This window comes from Oryctolagus cuniculus, chromosome 9 (genome assembly GCF_964237555.1).
Source record: "Oryctolagus cuniculus chromosome 9, mOryCun1.1, whole genome shotgun sequence".
In the NCBI taxonomy this organism is placed as follows: Eukaryota; Metazoa; Chordata; class Mammalia; order Lagomorpha; family Leporidae; genus Oryctolagus; species Oryctolagus cuniculus.
In genome coordinates, this window is record NC_091440.1 from 75,643,277 (window position 1) to 75,657,532 (window position 14,256).

Consider the following 14,256-nt stretch of genomic DNA (forward strand, 5'->3'; position numbering starts at 1 on the left):
CACTGCACTCCCTGGCCACAGCAGAGAGCTGGCCTGGAAGAGGGGCAACCGGGACAGAATCTGGCGCCCCGACCGGGACTTCTATCTGATGGTTCACTCCCCAAATGGCTGCAATGGCCGGAGCTGCGCTGATCTGAAGCCAGGAGCCTCCTCCAGGTGTCCCACGTGGGTGCAGGGGCCCAAGGATCTGGGCCGTCTTCCATTGCTTTCCCGGGTCATAGCAGAGAGCTGGACAGGAAGCGGAGCAGTCAGGTCTCAAACCGGCACCTATATGGGATGCCGGCACTTCAGGCCAGGGCATTAACCCACTGCACCACAGCTCTGGTCCCCAATCGATATATTTGTAATTAATGAATTAGAAGCTAAAAGCAGATCATTCAGCATTAACTGGTATTTTGGTATGTATTAGTTATAGATCATTTGATTTCTTAAAATGTTATTTGCTTTGATACTGTATAATAGCTGAGAATCACTCTATTTAACATTCATTTATTTCTGCATAAACTTATAATTCCTACTTAAAAAGTGCAGACTCAGAGGCCGGCACTATGATGCAGCAGGTTAAAGCCTGGGTCTGCAGTGCCAGCATCCCATTTGTGCAGCGGTTCAAGTCCCAGCTCTCTGCCAGGGCTTGGGAAAACAGTAGGAGATGGGCCAAGTGCTTGGGCCCCTGCACCCTTATGGGAGACCCAGAAGAAGCTCCAGGCTCCTGGCTTTGGATCAGCCCAGCTCTGGGCGTTGCAGCCATTTGGGGAGTGAACCAGTAGATGGAAGACCTCTCTCTCTGAGTCTGCCTCTCTGTAATTTTGCCTTTCAAATAAATAAATAAATCTTTTAATAAAATTATGGCATACAATTGATAAGGAGAAGAATTTTCTCTAAAAATAACACTGCTTTTGGGCCGGCGCCACGGCTCACTAGGCTAATCCTCCGCCTTGCGACGCCGGCACACCAGGTTCTAGTCCCGGTCGGGGCACCGGATTCTGTCCCGGTTGCCCCTCTTCCAGGCCAGCTCTCTGCTGTGGCCAGGGAGTGCAGTGGAGGATGGCCCAGGTCCTTGGGCCCTGCACCCCATGGGAGACCAGGAAAAGCACCTGGCTCCTGCCATCGGATCAGTGCGGTGCGCCGGCCGCAGCGCACCGGCCGCAGCGGCCATTGGAGGGTGAACCAACGGCAAAGGAAGACCTTTCTGTCTGTCTGTCTCTCTCACTGTCCACTCTGCCTGTGAAAAACAAAACAAAACAAAACAAAACAAAAAACACTGCTTTTGTTCTTTTTTTAGTGGTCTAATTTTAAGGATTAGGTGAGATATTTCAGTCAAAAACATCATTTAACTAGTAACAGTTTCACAATTTCTTATAAATTTCTACAAAATTCAGGCCAGAAAAAAGATATTTTATAATATTGATATTATATTTGTGTAACTATTGTTACCAGAACATGAAAAGATTTTTGCTAAATCCAAAGAGAGTGCAACATAGATTATAAAACAAAACTGATGTTGTATCAGTGCGTTGCTTTAACAATTATACAAACTCAAAAGGCTTCCATAGCCTTGGCAGCTCATGACAAGAGCCTAGGGTGATTACTGATGCCATAAACAAGAGTGTCAATTTGTTAGGTCAACAACAGGAGTCACTGTGCACTTACTCCTCATGTAAGATCTTTGTCCTTAGTGTGCTGTACATTGAGATTTAATGCTATAACGAGTACTCAAACAGTATTTTTCACTTTGTGTTTCTATGTGGGTGCAAACTGTTGAAATCTTTACTTAATATATGCTAAACTGATCTTCTGTATATAAAGAGAATCGAAAATGAATCTTGATGTGAATGGAAGGGGAGAGGAAGCAGGAAAGAGGAGGGTTGTGGGTGTGAGGGAAGTTATGGCGGGGGTGAAGCCATTGTAATCCGTAAGCTGTACTTTGGAAATTTATATTCAATAAATAAAAGTTTTAAAAAAAGAATTATACAAACCTATCTTCCTGTGATCAGTGGGAAAATCCTCTGAACATCTCCAAGATTTCAGATTTTAAAAATTAGTTTGCTTTACCTACAATGCTCTATATTTGATATTCATTGAGAAGTGATCATCTGCTCTTCTATTGCTTCTGTTTTTTTTTTTTTTTAAGAGAATCAAATATCTCTTATCCTCTACTGCTACCTATTTCCTGTCTGAATCTAGGAAGATTTGGCTACTTCCAGTACAAAAATAAGCAAGAGTTTTTGGAAGAAAGCCATTAATAACAGTGATCTGTGTGTCATGCAATGTCTCCAGGTTGGACAGGAGAACAGAAGGGCTGAGCTAAGTCGTACATACCTGGGGTAGAAGTCTTTCATGCACTGCATGTGATGGACCAGAAGATGGGTTAGAGGATAAACAATTACTTCTCAGGACCAGCTGAGCATCCTTCAATGGTGAGTACCAGCAATGCTTATAGCGGGTAATATGTATCAAGCATGAATAATGCCCCATCTCTGCTGCAAGCATCCCTCATATGTTATCTCATTCCACCCTCTCAATAACAGCTCGCACTAGCAGTACCCACTTAGACGTTGGAACTGGTGGAAGAGTTGCCCAGCTTTTGCTGGAATGACAAGTAACTGGCCAATAAGTAAGAGGATAGAGAATAAAACAAATAGCAACATGGTGCTAAATCATAAACTTGAAAGTATTTGTGGATCAAGTAGGTGTCTCAGAAAGATCATTGGAAAAAGATTTTGGTTTATAATAAAGGTTTGACATCATCAATCAGTGTGAAAGGGAAGAATTATTTCATTATTCTCGTTATAATAAATAGTTCTAATTCTCTATTTTGTTAAAGAGTTAGATCACAAAATATCATATGGTTAAATAACTCTCAAAATGTGTAACAAAAACCTAAATATTGCATATTCTGTGTTGATCACTGTTGTAGATGTTTTACTTGTGAAAATTATTTGGTTCTTATAAGAAGCCTATGCTGTAGGAGAAATGATTTCAGCCTTCTATGGATAAGAAAACCAAGGTACATAGAAGTTAAGAAGCATTATTTCAAGATCACACAGCTCAAAGGTGTTCTGATCACCATCTCAGACTTAACATGCCCACAACTGAATTCTGAATCTTCCCCCTAAAAACATCCTAACTTGTATCTTCTCCATCTTAGAGAACCACTTGCTCAGAATCATCTCTGTGCTCAAGTCAAAAATCTCATAACCACTCTTCTTATCCACAGCCTGCATAAAAACACTAGAACATTCTTACAGACCCATCTTCAAATTTGATCTTGAATCCGCCTTCGCTGCCTAAAAGTTTGTTGATGACCATATTTCCTCGTTGGTTTCAATAACTTCTTACCTGATCTCCCTGCTTCCACATTTGCTTCCACCAGTATTCCCTCACTATAACAACTAGAATAAATCTTTCAGACATAAATCAGCTCAGGTTACTCTTCTACCTGGAACACTGCTCCCCCAGAAAATCCCAGAACCAGTTCATTAAAACCTCACTTCTCCACATTAAAGAACACTACTCTGACAACTTGTTAAAATTGCAACTGGTAGGTTAAGCCTTCACCTACAACGCCAGCATCCCATCTGGGCACCTGTTCGAGTGCAAGCTGCGGCATTTCTGATTCAGCTCCCTGCTAGTGCACCTGGGAATGAAGCAGAAGATGGCCCCTGTACCCACATGGGAGACCCCGAAGAAACTCTTGGCTCCTAGACGCAGATTTGCTCTGCTCTGGCTGTTGTGGTCATTTGGGTAGTGAACCAGAGGATAAAAGGTTCTCTCTCTGTGTGTCACTCTGACTCTCTATCTTCACTCTCACCTCTTTTCTTTGTATCTCTGCCTATCAAATAAATAAATTAAATTAAAAAATAAAATTACAACCCACCATCACTGCCTCCAACAGCATGTCTACTCCTTATATTTGTTCTTTTAATCACTCTCTAATGTTGTGTATAATTTATTTATTTAATGTGTTTATTGTTTTTGTTTGCCTTCCCTTAAATAAAATTTCTATATAAGTTCTACCAGAGCAGTGCCTCATATGTTTTGCTCACAGATGTATACACCTAGTACAATGCTTGGCATTTAGTATTGACTCCTTAGTTCTTGTTCAATGAATGTTGATACTGATGTTTCAAATACAGGCAACATGACTCGGAGGTCCATGAAAATAATGACTAAGAATAATTCTATTAAAAATTAAATAATTAAAGGAAACCATTAAAATATATGTATGAACATGGGAGGGGAAAATCTTTAGGCACCTCAATGTACTAAAAACAATAATTCAGGACGAGGTGGTGGTTTAACATTAATAAAACTACAACATTTTAAAAACAAATAACATTACTCCCAAATTTAATAACCAATAAAAACTAAAATATCAGCACTCATATTGAAAGGTATTAATGTTGATATGTTAAAAGCTTTTAAAATCAAATGCAGAAAAAGCAATAAAATCCTTAGTACTATATACTAAGTCCTAAATATTGCACTACTGAAGTATTAAAAACATACATAAACTCACCGACTGGCACTGTGGTGTAGCAGGTAAAGCCACTGTCTGCAATGTGGGGCTGCTCCACTTTTGGAGCCTCAGCTGCTCCACTTCCAATCCAGCTCACTCCTATGGCGTTAGAAAGCAGTAGAAGATGGCCCAAGTCCTTGGGTCACTGCACTCACATGAGAGACCCAGAAAAAGCTCCTGGCTCCTGGCTTCGGATCAGCACAGCTCTGGCTGTTCGGCTGTTGCGGCCAATTGGGAAGTGAACCAGCAAATGGAAGACCAATCTCTCTCTCTCTCTCTCTGTGTGTGTGTGTGTGTGTGTGTGTCTCCTTCTCTCTCTGTGTACCTCTGACTTTAAATAAATAAATAAATAAATCAAAAAATTACATAGACTCATAGAGAAGAAACAATAGAAAAACATAGAGGGGACGGTGCTATGGCACAGTGGGTTAAAGCCCTGGCCTGAAGCACCGGCATCCATATGGGCACTGGTTCAAGTCCCGGCTGCTTCTCTTCCAATCCAGCTCTCTGCTATAGCCTGGGATAGCAGTAGAAGATGGCCCAAGTCCTTTGACCTCTGCACCCATGTGGGAGACCCAGAGGAAGCTCCTGGCTCCTGGCTTCAGATGGGTGCAGCTCCTGCCCTTGTGGTCACCTGGGAAGTGAACCACCAGATGCAAGACCTCTCTCTCTTTCTCTCTGCCTTCCTGTAACTATGTCTTTCAAATAAATAAAATAAATCTTTAAAAAAAAAAGAGAGAAACATAGAAAATACTAAAGTCATCTTTTCTAATAATCCAATTTGTGAAGCTGACAAGCCTTTTCTTTTTTCAAATAGGAAGTCAGCAAAATTAAAGAAAGAAAAACTGGAAAATAATAAAGATTAAATATCAGTGCTAATGGAGGTTTAACAAAACTGCCTTTACAGCAGTCAGCTTTGAAATATTCCCTCATCTTGACATATGACTACTTCTAGTCTGAGACTATAATTAGATGATCAGACAAAAAAAGTTTATACAAAGGTTTTAATAGTCTTCCAAGAGGAAATAAGTTTAAAAACAATTCACATTTTCAACGCTTGAAATATGGGCAGTTATTTCATAGAAAAATATGGTGATGCATTGAAATCAAATTTTTTGAAGAAAACTTCTTCACTTCAGAAATGCTAAAGTCTTTAGACAGGCAGAAAAAAATAAGCTGTGTTTATACTATGGCCGATTGAAGACTGATCAAAACCTAGATACAGGGTACAAAAAGCCCATAAAGGGCCACCGTGTAAAAGGAAAGCAGAGTCCAGGGCCTGTTAGTGAGGGATCTTGGGTGAGTCCTTGTTCAGAATGAAGGAAAATTGTGTTTGCGTAAGAAGGCAGGCCACATGGGCTTCAGAGACAATGTTCACTTATTGCTCAATGTTTTCTGAGATCAGAAAAAGCATCATCATATACTTGACTATGAGTTTTACAAAAATGCATTTCCATCGCATAAAACGCTGAGAATGGTGCATGTACAGAACTAAATTTTACCAATGTTTGCCTCTGTGACTTTCTCTCTAAGTCTACACAGCAGCTTTGGAAGAGTGCTTTATACATGTGACACATCAGTTCCTAAATGGGAGAATAACTTTCAGAAGTAAATTCACAGTTGAGTTCCTAAAACAATTGTGATCCCAGTGCCAAGATATATTTTAGCTATGAACAGTCATTAGAATCATTTTGCTGTTGTCATTTGTTGGATCACTTGATTTGTGCTAAGTATGAGACAAGATAGATTTTATGTTTACTTGAATAAGGCAATAAAAAATTCCAGATTAGGATATAGCATTTTATTGTAAATTTATTTTACTATAGTGAATTGCATTTTAGATAGAGTGTGGGTTTGTGGAGTGATACTAACTCTATATTCATAAATTTTTGAATACAAACAAGTTTCTTTTTGGAATGCTGGTGCTGTGGTATGTGCAATTCACTGGATTATTTAAACAGATTCCAAAGGATTGAAAAGGAAGCTGAATGAGCGATAGCAATGCCTCTTTCCATTTCTCAGATGGTAGAACTGTTCAATGCTGTCCTCAGTGTTCCTATTATGTATTTATTGTAGATTAATGGGCACTTTTCTTTCTGGAAAAGTAACAAATTAGGGAAAATCCATAACATACTTCTCACTGACATGACAGAAATGGTATTTGCTGTAAAGAACAGATGCTAAGAAGGGCAGGAGGGGCATTTAATTTGGTTCAGATCTTTACATGGCAAAGCTCATCTGCTCTAAACAATGGGTGTATGTTTTCACTGATCCACTTTCTTTTAGATGTATTTTTAAATTTTTACTTATTTATTTGAGAGGGAGAGAGGAAAAGAAGGAATGTGTCAGTCTCTGGTTCACTCCCCAAATATCCTCAAAAGTGGGGTAAAATACTGGGGGTAGGCCTGCACTGAGTTCAAGCTGGGTGCCAGGATGTGACCTGGGTCTCCAGTGGGTCTCCCGAGACTTGACCCATCACAGCTGTTTCCCAGGTCCTGCAGTAGCAGGAAGCTCAAGTCAAGAACCAGAGCAGGGAATGGAACTCAAGTACCCTCTGGGTTAAACTCCCACTTCATAGATGCATTTTTTAAAAGACCCACATCCATCACAATTAATGGAATTGTATGTTTCAGGGGTTTATTTTTAAAAAAAGATACTCAACATACAGGTTTTTTTCAGCCTGAGTTGAAAGATCATATCATTGTTTCTTGGACATCTATTCATCATCAATAAGAAAACATGCTATTAAATGAGGAAATACTAAAATATAGTTAACATGGCAGAAAATAGATTTCTATTTATACCTTCCCTCACTTGTTACACAGAAAGGGGACTTGAATTTATCATAAAGTTCATTACTATGTCTATAGATTGATGTGTCTCATATTTTACGAAAAAAACCTCATTGTTTAATATATAGAAAAGTGAAAAACTGCTGAAAAGATGTTAGTGTGTTTTTGAGGTGGAGTAAAAAGAGAAGGGAAGCCGTCTTTTGGTCGCTCTCTCATGTATGAGTTTTCTAAAGAGGCATCGTAGGACTTAACCAGGTTTGCCCCAGTACAGCTCAGGTTTCACAGGGCATGATGTAGAGGCAGTGCTTCTGGGCGGCTAGAATGAGTCAAACTGAGCTGGGGACGAACCCATGACAGCAGTTAGCTAGGGAGACAGTCACATTTTAAAAAATAAGAAAAGTGATTCAAAAGGGGGGGGGGAGCAGCCTGCAAGTCACCCCAGCGGGAGATCTCTAGTGACAACCTCTTTACTCCTGTAAATACTCTTTAATAACTCAACTCTTGTAAACCACGTAGGAAGAAGCGGGTGTGACAACCGAGAAGGAAATTCTGAATTCTGGGCTTCGGAGCCTGCCCGTGGGTGCCGCTTTGCCTGCTGATATCCTCGGGAAATAATCCACGGAGAGAAACGGGACCGCCCTGCGGTCCGCGCAGCGCGGCTTCCCATAAGGTGCAGCAGCGCGCGGCCAGGTCCAGGAGAGGGGGTTGCTGCTAATCTGTTGCTCCAGCTCCAAGCCTGAGCAGGCACCTGCTGGGATGCTACTGGCCACCCACAGCTCACCCCAGGGCTTTCTGAAAATAAAAGGAAGCTAGTAGAAAGAGTGGCAAAGGAGGGAATCTCCGTCTAGGATTCCGCAGGGACACCCCTGGCTATTCCAAATCTCTGGGTCATGGGGGTCGTGACCAAACCAAGCCTGTGCAAGTGACGCGCTGGGAATCACCACGCCGCAGGGACAGCAAGTAAGTTATCGCTCGCTTTACCAACACATTCGTTTTTTACCTCTCCTCATTTTAATCTTATGAAAGAAATCGGTCGAGGGCTACCTTTTCTCCTGACATCTCAAGCTCAGCGCGCGGAAGCGATAACACAGAACACGCAGGCACATTGCCTACAGCCATCCAACCTCGCGCTCCTAGGCTGCCCGCGTCCGGGGTACTCGAATTTGGAAACTTGCCGATCCCGCACGCGAGTTGGTGAGGGCGGGTGGAATGCTGGGGCCCGTCATTTATTCACTGCGACGGTCTCGACTGTTGACACCGGTGGCGAGCCGCATCCTCCTGCCTGACGGGGGAAGTCTGACACCTTGAGGACGGGCGAGGGGGTGCCAGGAGCCCCAGTCAGCGGGATGCGGCGAGTCTGGAGAGTTGCAGGGGCTTACTTTCTTCCTGCCCAGCGGTCCGCCGCCTGGGTGCGTGTTTACTAATGTGGCAGCAGGGCGTTCGCGGGCTGGCTCTCGGCGCGCCCTGAGGTCCGACAGCCTTACTGAGCCCCACCGAGCTGGCGGTGTGCGTCTGGCTGGCGGCCAGGACCACAGGGTGGGTTCTCAACACCGACTTTGCCAGATGACCGCTGGCCGGGGGCGGGCTCCCCTGCCCACTGAGTGACCTCAAAGCCGTTGGCCAAGGCTCTTCGGGGCTGGGAGACAGTCGAGCCGGGGGGCTGAGCGACGGCTGCCGGCAGTGCGCTGGTCCCCTCGGCGGCAGCGCAGAGCCGTGCGTGGGTCGCGCGCGCATCTTCCCGGGCTGTCTCTTGCGAGCGCGGTCTGTGCGGACCCCGAGCCCGGCAGCCGCCGGGGCCCGAGGGCGGGGTGCTTTCCTGCGGGCTGCTCCGCTGTCAGCCGTGGGAACTCCAACTTTATCCTGAGGGACCGGTGGGGGCGGGGGTGGGCGAGGTTCTCCTTTCCTGGCGCTCACCTCCCCCTCCCGGCCCGCCCCTCCCCCGCCTCCTATGGCTCCGCTCTCAGAGCATCCTCACTCCGCCCAGTTCGGTGCCAGCTTGCGTGGGCTCCAGCTTCGTGCGTTTTCCTTGGAATGCTCCAAAAACTCGGCAGCGGCTAAGGAAATCCCATCGCAATTGGCTGGGCGTGCAATCACCCGGCACAGCCTCGGAGCCGCGGTTCCTCCGGATCCCATCACTTCAGCCACAAGGTTGCAACTTCGAAGGTAAAGAGGGTGTCGCCTTTCAGCTCCGTTGGACCGGAGCTACCCCTCGCCTCTTTTCTGGGATCTCGGTTAAGTTTCTCAGGCTGCCTGGGAAGCCGGCTCCCTCCTGGGAGGCGGACATCCCTCTGGGGTTAGGAGTTCAAAAGGCTCCCGCTGCTTGGTTTCCCTTGGAGGCTGAGGAAGAAGATGGGTGAAGCTGTCCGGGGTTGACCCCGGGCTGAGCGCGAGTTTGGGGGTGCTTCCCCGTCTCTGCGGCGTCCGGCTTTACCTCCGGGCAGAGCGCGAGGAGTGAGCCCCTGGTGTGACTTATATGGTAAACAAAGCAGTTGCAGCCACGCAGTGGGGCTGGGAATGTGGCTGTTTTTAGCTTCTTATGCTTTGGGGGAAAATGGAGATCGTCGGGGCCCCTGGGTGCATGTAAGCGAGCCGTTGGCTCTCAGGCACCTACGCTGGAGGCACGAAGAAAGGGACGTGATCGATATCCTATCGATGAATTAGACTCTGCGTCATTTTCACTGCCTGTCAAGAAATGGAAACACTTTTATCGGTGTTGCTGGATCCAGTCTAGTGATTCCTAGTTCGCCTGGCAACGGAGACTGCAGTTGAGCCAATGACCCTATTTGCTACTTGGGTAAATCGCTGAAATTCATTGCACAACTTGTTGTTGCAGCCCTGAAGTGAACTCGGCTGTCTTTTGTGACTGTGGATAGGAGCATACTGGCAAGGCGTGGAGGGTTGGGGAGAGCTGCTAGAAGGGAGCTGTTATCTCTAGTGCCTGCATTCACCATGGTGTATCCACTGTGTGTCCCTGTTCATATGGCTTCTCCGCGAGGCCCTTCCCAGTTAAATTCCACAGCTATAAAACGCAGCAAGTTGTTTAAGGAGTAAGCACCAAGCCAGAGGAGTGGGAGGAGATAGACGCAAGCTTTAGTTGCTTTATTAAAAAGAAATTTAGAACAGACTTGTAAAACTGAAAATAAAAACTCTCAGGGCTCATATAATCCCTGGCATTCCTACACAGTAATCACAACCGAGAGCATATTACAAATTCTTTAAGAAAGGCTTACTGGTGTTTTTTCTTTTTCTTTTTTCTTTTTTTTTTTTTTTAAGTAAAACTTTAAGTTGGACACTAAACGTGGTGGGTAGATAAGTTAAAACATTGAGATCGTCAACACTGTGTTACGTTTGCTGTTTAAATTTACACTTGGAATACCTTTTTCTACTCAGCTGGACCGTAGACCAGCTCAACCATCCTTTAATTATCTAAAGCGAGGAAAGTAAGATATAGTGATAACTATATTGGATATTAAGAAGAATTAAAATCAGAATCCAATAAAGTGTTATTAGAGAAGCACTTAAAACTGTATTTATGAATTAATACAGCTGCAAATGCAAAGCAGTAGAAACTAAATGGATTTTATCAGCGTAATTTATGCAAATATATTGGATTAATAAAAGCACAGATAGAAAGCACTTATATTGCACATATATAATATATGTATTATATATATTTAAAAAGAACACAGTATTAGAGGTGGCTGCCTTCACAAAGAGCTTTGATCAGAACTCCAGTACTCTGCTGTACCTGAGGGTGTGAAGAATGAGTATGTTGAGAAACACAGAAATACTAGCAGGTATATAAGAGTTGCATGATGGTCATGAGTGAATAAATGTATAGATAAATCCTGATAAAAGTTTGCAATCAGATTTACACAAGCTCTTCTTCCTTTCAGTAAAAACTTAGAGGAATAAGAACATTCATGAAAGCATAAAGTGTTTAAAGTAGACAGATAAAAGAAACATGTCTCTTTGTAAAACCTGTCAAACATGGATAATCATTCTGAAAATTTTTATCTTAAAAAATAAAAGAAATTTCAATAACTTGTTTACTGGTCTATTTCACAAATGAAACGTCAAAATTTTGTAATTTTTAAATTGTTTCTTTCCTATTGCACTTATTTCCAGACAGTCAATATCAAAATACTTGGAGAAGCCTATAACAATTAAAATTCTGTATGAATTTTATTGCCATTTGAGTTATTAAAATGTTAAGAGACCAAATAACTTTGCAGAGAACATAACCAATTCATACATTACGTAAATGGCCAAGAGCAGAAGAAATGCTGTTATTCTTTCTAATTAAGGTAAATTTGAACGTCTTGTTTGTTTACACATTGCAAACTTTTTCACTTACACTCCTCGGAGAGCTACAGCCACCTAAAGGACTAAAAAGTTAACTGGTTCAACATAGTCACTAATGAAAGTGAAGCTAAATAAATTTGTAAAACAGCAACAACTTGTGTTTCATAAACTATTACATCATTTGAACCTAAAAGGAATCTGGAAGTTAGATGAGTAATCTTTTAATGGTTGAATGGCTTAGTCTATTGATCTATTGGTACTAAATCGCTCACCATTTGCAAAAAATATTAACTTTTAAAAACTACTGCCCTTGAGTTGTAGATCAAAGACAGAGACAACATATATCCATTGTTTTTAATGTTTTCTGTTATGATAGTGAAATAACAGAAGTATCTAGTCATCTAGCCAAGTGCTATCAGCTTACTCTTATATGAACATGATTCAGTTTCTGTTTAAGAATAATAATTCCTTTTTAATCCACTAAAGTAAATGTACTCTCAAATATGTATTTTTAGAAATATTCTGTTATATTTTTATGCTTGCATGTTTAACTGCCAAGATAATCTATGGCAATCCAGATGATTCACATTAGATTTAACAGCTAAAAAGTAAAAATAAACTCTCCTTGCCATTAATGCATCTATTGGAGCAAAAAATACAGATAAGTACAAATTTGCTGAATATTCAATGAGATAATAGATTTTGTAAATAAAGATAGGTACATGAGAAATACTAAACAGTAGCTAGGAATGTAAAACTGTGGACTGAATATTTTCTTATGCAAATGCAGTTGATTTATCTTTTAAATCAAGCTAGGTAAGCAGAAATATAATAAACTATTAAGTTTCTTTATCCCCCAATCATCACTGTCAAACGCTTTATGAGCAGATTGTAAAACGCATCCTGACTTCCTAAATTATGTTTTCTGGACTTAATTGAAACCAGTGTTATTGACTTCTTTAACACCTGTGGAAAACCCACCATGAACATTTGTTTCTCATTAAAAATCATGTTGAAGAGACATCTCAAAATAAAATCCTTACTATTTCAACTAATATAAATCCTACTTTCCCCCAACTAAAATTAAAACAACTCAATTCAACTCATTTTGCTTCTGTGTAGTTATAGAAAGGAGTTGCTTTAGAATTATCTGCTTTGTATGTTTTCCATTTCTAACCTTTTCAGATGCATTGAGACCTTAATATTTTAAGAGATTTGAGAATACTTTGTTCATAAATATAATATTGCAGCTGTGTCTTTTTAATCAGCACAAATGTAGCTACAATCTATCAGATCATTAGTACAATCTATCAGATCAAAAATAACTATGGTGAGAAAATACATTCAGGTAAAGAAGTTAAAGAATTTAAATTTTAGGTTAAAATTTAAAGGCATATGCATGGAAAATATATTAATTCAGAACAATAATGTCACATGAACTATATGGTAACAGCAGCAATCTAAAAAACTTTAAAAAAAATCTAGATCACTATTCTGAGCATTTGGCTTAGTTTAAATTGGATAAGAAAACAATAGTTTCAGTACTTAATCTACTATTGTAACTAAACTGTCAATGATATCCTATTAATATTAGGGTAAGCATTATCTCACATTTTTGAAATACAGCAATATCCTGGAGGAATGGCTTCTTGAGAGACAGCAGATGACACAAGGGCACCATTTTACACAGAAATTAGAAATGTTAACTCAAACAATAATTTTTAAAAATGCCTTGAAGCTTTATCTAGAACACTGCATTCTTTTTCAGAAATGGCAAGTGCAATGAATTGAATCAGATATGCATTAATTATAATCTGCCTGAATTTTGTTATTATAATTCAGAAATATGCAGAAAAAATCACCATAAGTAATTTCTTTGAACAAATAGCATCAGGAGTTGAAATTTATTCAAGATGGAAAACAGGAAGTATTGTGAAAAAAGAAAGGGGGGAGGAAGGGCAGGGGCCAGTATCTACAGGTATTCAATGTACCTCAGGCCTCATGGGAGAAACTTAGCAAATATAAAGCTTTTATTTCCACTTCTACCTTAAACAGAGTATTATCACAATGTAACAGCCTGAGAAAAACTAAAATTCCCAAAATCAAAAGGCTGCTTTCTGATCAAGACAGAATTTGAACCCATGTCTATGTGATTCTAAAGAATATAATTTTTTAACTTTTATTTGATAAATATAAATTCCCAAAATACAGCTTTTGGATTACAGTGGTGTCCGCCCCCCCCATAACTTCCCTCCCACTCGCAACCCTCCCATTTCCTGCTCCCACTCCCATTCCATTCACATCAAGATTCATTTTCAATTCTCTTTATATACAAAAGATCAATTTAGTATATATTAAGTAAAGATTTCAACAGTTTGCACCCACACAGAAACACAAAGTGTAAAGTACTATTTGAGTACTAGTTATAGCATTAATTCACATTGTACAACACATTAAGGGCAGAGATCCTACATGGGGAGTAAGTGCACAGTGACTCCTGTTGTTGAATTAACCATTAACACTCTTGTTTATGGCATCAGTAATCACCCTAGGCTCTTGTCATGAGTTGCCAAGGCTATGGAAGCCTTTTGAGTTCACCAACTCTGATCTTATTTAGACAAGGTCATAGTCAAAGTGGAA

At 41.2% G+C, this 14,256-nt stretch overlaps 1 protein-coding gene across 6 annotated transcripts in view; it reads left to right on the top strand.

Moving 5' to 3' along the window:
• The first annotated feature begins 7,954 nt into the window (after positions 1 to 7,954).
• The window catches only part of TRPC4 (transient receptor potential cation channel subfamily C member 4), a 255,987-nt gene continuing 249,685 nt past the window's right edge, over positions 7,955 to 14,256 (top strand). For 5 of the 6 annotated variants that reach the window (XM_002721087.5, XM_070048964.1, XM_051831767.2 and 2 more), the window contains exon 1: positions 9,271 to 9,474. The gene's annotated coding sequence lies outside the window, so the exon portion shown is untranslated. Of the gene's footprint in view, positions 8,272 to 9,270; positions 9,475 to 14,256 lie in introns of those variants that run through there. The other variant, XM_051831769.2, reaches the window with a different exon arrangement.